The 4,317-nt window shown below is 44.7% G+C and overlaps 1 pseudogene; it reads left to right on the top strand.

Moving 5' to 3' along the window:
• Positions 1 to 390: 390 nt before the first annotated feature.
• Positions 391 to 3,574, top strand: LOC104650746 (ras-related protein Rab-5C pseudogene; annotated as a pseudogene).
• The last annotated feature ends 743 nt before the right edge of the window (positions 3,575 to 4,317 follow it).

Below are 4,317 nucleotides of genomic sequence, written 5' to 3'. Positions count from 1 at the left end.
GTAGTTCAATCCAAAACCCATGAGACTGAGGCTCAGCAAGGTATGTGTCCCCACAGTATGAGTAGGAAACCCATAAGGGACGCCAAAACCTCACTGGGGTGAGAAGAGGGTCCCTGCTGGGGAGTGATTCAGCTAAGGCTGAAGAAAAGTGTGTGTGTGTGTGTGTGTGTGTAAAGAAGTGACTGATATGGTTTGGCTCTCCGTCCCCACCTGAATCTCCTGTCAAATTGTAATCCCCATGTGTCAGGGGATGGGCCTGGTGGGAGGCAATTGGCTCATTTCCCCCTCGCTGTTTACGTGATAGTGAGTTCTCACGAGATCTGATAGTTCAAGAGTGTGGCACTTCCTCGTTCGCTCTCTCTACTGCCACGTTGTGACAAAGGTGTTGCTTGCTTCCTCTTCAACTTCCATGATTGTGGGTTTCCTGAGGCCTCCCAGTCATGCCTCCTGTTAAGCCTGCAGAACTGTGAGTCAATTAAACCTTTTTCCCTCAAAATTACCTAGTCTCAGGTAGTTCTTTAATAGCAGGTGAGAACAGACTACTACTGTGGCCCACAGGAGGTAATCATAGCCCAAGCAGGGTAAAAAAGGAACTTTCAGAGTGAGAGGCTGGTGGCAATTAGGGGAACTGGTTGCATACAAGAGGATTGATCAGTTAAGTACAATCACATGCCACATGATGTTTCTGTTAATGACAGACCACGTACAGGAGAGTAGTCCCATAAGATTATGATACCATATATTTACTGTACATTTTATATGTTTAGATACACAGATACTTACATTGTGTGACAATTGCCTACAGTATTCAGTACAGTAACATGATACATAGGTTTGCAGCCTAGAAGCAACAGGCTACATACAATATAGCCTAGGTGTGCAGTAGGCTAAACCATCAAGATTTGTGTAAGTGCACTCTTTGATGTTCACACAACAATAAAATCGCCTAATAATGCATTTCTCAGGATGTATCCCCATCATAAGGTGAAGCGTGACTGTTGGTTTCTAAACCAACCACTGGGCGCTAGTGGGCTCTTTGCTATTGTTGTGACATTCCTCCCAGGGTTTCTCGCTTTCTGTAACTGTAACTTGTTTCTTTGTCATGAGAAACCTGGCTCACTTATCCTCAATATATTTGCAGTCACGCAATTATTGGAGTGAAGCATCACTGCAATATCACCTTCCAATATTATCACTTATCAGAGTATATTATTTTACTTTCCATCTTTGCTTTCCCCTTTAATTGAACTCTTTAAAGTTCAGAGACTGAATTGTACCCATCTTTGTATTCTCAGCCCTTACGTAGGGCCTGACAAATAAAAGTGTTCAATATTTTCTTCTGGGATGAATACATAGCAATTTTACATATAACAGTTAAATAAAAATTCTTTTTTTTTTAACCCTCCATGAATGCCAAAATAAAAATTCAAAGCACTTCATGAGTGAAAGTGAAAATGAATGGGGCAGACAGTATGGTCTTATAGGCGCTAAAACAAACAAACAAACAAAACTATAGCATTTTAGGAAGGCTTTATTCTATTCTGGAGCCATTCCTTAACTCAAAAAGAGACTTTGATCAGATGACAGGAGAAAAAATTTGCAAGTGCAAAAGGAAAGGGAAAGAACTGAAATAAGTATGTCGTGTTTATGGTTCATTAAAAAACTCTCCCTCTGTGTAATGTAGAGAAAAACATAATCTGAGATAGGACTATATGGGGTGGGAAGCAGTTTGTGGAGCACTTTGGAAGTCAGGTAGAGGAATTTATATAGCATAGAAAAAAGATTAAGAGCATGACTTTTCATTTCAAGCTCAGTTTGCATCCCAGTACTACCAGTAACTAGGTGATTCTGGGAGTTTTCTAAGTGTTCTAAAATTCTTCCAAATGTGTGTATAATTGTATATTTATAGAATTCTTATGATTAAAAAAATCCATATAAAAATTGTATAGCAGCCAACATATGGCAAGTATTCTATGAAAATTAGTTGTTGACATCACAATTCATTGGCGCCACATTCTACAGCTGCATGATATCAGCAATATTCTTGAAAAATTAATTCTCATATAGGACTAGAGGGAGTCTGGAATTTGAAAACAAACTAAGTGACTATTAAAATAATATTGGCCTATGGTTTTAAAAAAAAAGACATTGATGAGAACAGCGAGAAAGAAAAGAAAGAACTCTGATAAATGAGTTTAAGAAAAAAATTATGGAATTCAATAAGCAATTGGAGTGGAGAAGCACAGAAAACAAAGGCATTAAAAAATAACCTCAGCTGGGTGTGGTGGCTCACACCTATAATCCCAGCACTTTGGAAAGCCGAGGCGGGCAGATCATGAGGTCAGGAGATCAAGACCAGCCTGGCTAATACAGTGAAACCCCGTCTCTACTAAAAAAACAAAAAAAACCTAGCTGGCACTCCAGCCAGGGTGACACAGTGAGACTCCATCTCATAATAATCATAATCATAATCATAATCATAAAGTTGGCTGGGCATGGTGACTAACACCTGCAAACGCAGCATTTTGGGAGGCTGAGACAGGAAGATCACCTGAGCTCAGGAGTTCAAGGCTTCAGTGAGCTATGATTAAGTCACTGTACTCAGGTGACAGAGGGAGACTCTGTCTCAGAAAAAACAAAAACAGGGGACACCGCTGGGGGAAGGTGGGTGAGAGAAGCAGAGCCCTTCTGAGCCCTGGCCCCAAGTAACTCCACACCCCCCCGAGCGGCCTAGGAGGTCCCCCTCCCCACTAAGTGCCTCTTTGCATAACACCGGTCCCGCCCCCCTCTTGGACCAGAGGGGCAATGGCGGGTAGGGGAGACACAGCACGACCCAATGGGCCAGTCTCTGGGAATAAGATCTGTCAGTTCGAACTGGTTCTGCTGGGGGACTCTGTGGTGGGCAAAGCCAGCCTTTTTCTCAGCTTCGTCAAGGGACAGTTTCAAGTATCAAGAGAGCACAATCGGAGTGGCCTTCCTCACACAGACTGTTTGCCTGGACGACACAACAGTCAAGTTTGAGATCTGGGACACAGCTGGACAGGAACGGTATCACAGCCTGGCCCCCATGTACTATCGGGGGGCCCAGCCTGCCATCGTGGTCTATGACATCACCAACATAGATACATCTGCAGGGGCCAAGAACTGGGTGAAGGAGCTACAGAGGCAGGCCAGCCCCAACATCATCATTGCACTTGGGGGTAACAAGGCAGACCTGGCCAGCAAGAGAGCCGTGGAATTTCAGGAAGCACAAGCCTATGCAGACCACAATAGTTTGCTGTTTACGGAGACATCAGCAAAGACTGCCATGAGCGTGAATGAAATGTTCATGGCAATAGCTAAGAAGCTTCCCAAGAATGAGCCCCAGAATGCAGCTGGTGCTCCAGGCCAAAACCGAGGTGTGGACCTCCAGGAGAGCAACCCAGCCAGCCCGAGCCAGTGCTGCAGCAACGGAGCCCCCCTTGCATGCCCGCTCCCCTATCTCCTCCGCCTGAATGTTCCTACTGGAATCCACACTCAGGCCACCACTGGTCGGGGGGAGAGGGGAGGGGTCCACAATGATTTCTTCATATAATTTTGATCATAGGCTGGGGTGAGGTATTCCACTTGCACCTTTCTGTACAAATACTAATTCAATTTTAAGTCTTAAGTCGCTTTTTAAATATATACGATCTTCTGCTCTTCTCACTTCCTCCTCTTTCTACTGCTCTCTTACTTTCCCTTGCTGGGAGTAGCCACACGCTCCTGTCCCCTCCCCCCACCCTTGTATATGGGGACATCGGGGTCAGAGCAGCTACTCTTCCTTTCCTTCCTGCAGAACAGCAGACCCAGCAAGAGCATCCACATCCTCACCCTGTTCGGAGTGGTCTTGGGTTTGGGCAGTGGGACAGACCTTGGGAAGCGGCTTGGGAAGGGAGCAGCAGCTCTTCCCTCAGCTGGCTGTCATCAGGCTGCAGCCCCCTCCCTGCCCCCGCCTGCCTGCTGGGGAACCACAGTATTATCATAGTATTATTGTGACAGCCACGAACCCATTGCCCACAACCCCTCCACCCTTGGTCACCCCAACCTCTGGCTCTGAGCCCTGTTCTGACCAAATCACTATGATGAGTATTTGGGGGTGGGTGAATAAGCAGGGAGTGGGAGGGTACGGAACCAACTTTTTCTGTATTTTGTATTGTATGTTTTCTTCAACATGTAACCAATCAGTATCTTGTCAATATAGTCAGCGAATCGACCTCAAAACAAAACAAAACAAAAACAAAAATGAAATTTCAATGTTTTTTTTTTTTTTTTTTTTTGAGACGGAGTTTCACTCTT

This window comes from Saimiri boliviensis, chromosome 3 (assembly GCF_048565385.1).
Source record: "Saimiri boliviensis isolate mSaiBol1 chromosome 3, mSaiBol1.pri, whole genome shotgun sequence".
In the NCBI taxonomy this organism is placed as follows: domain Eukaryota; kingdom Metazoa; phylum Chordata; class Mammalia; order Primates; family Cebidae; genus Saimiri; species Saimiri boliviensis.
This window is presented reverse-complemented; position numbering and strand designations above follow the sequence as displayed.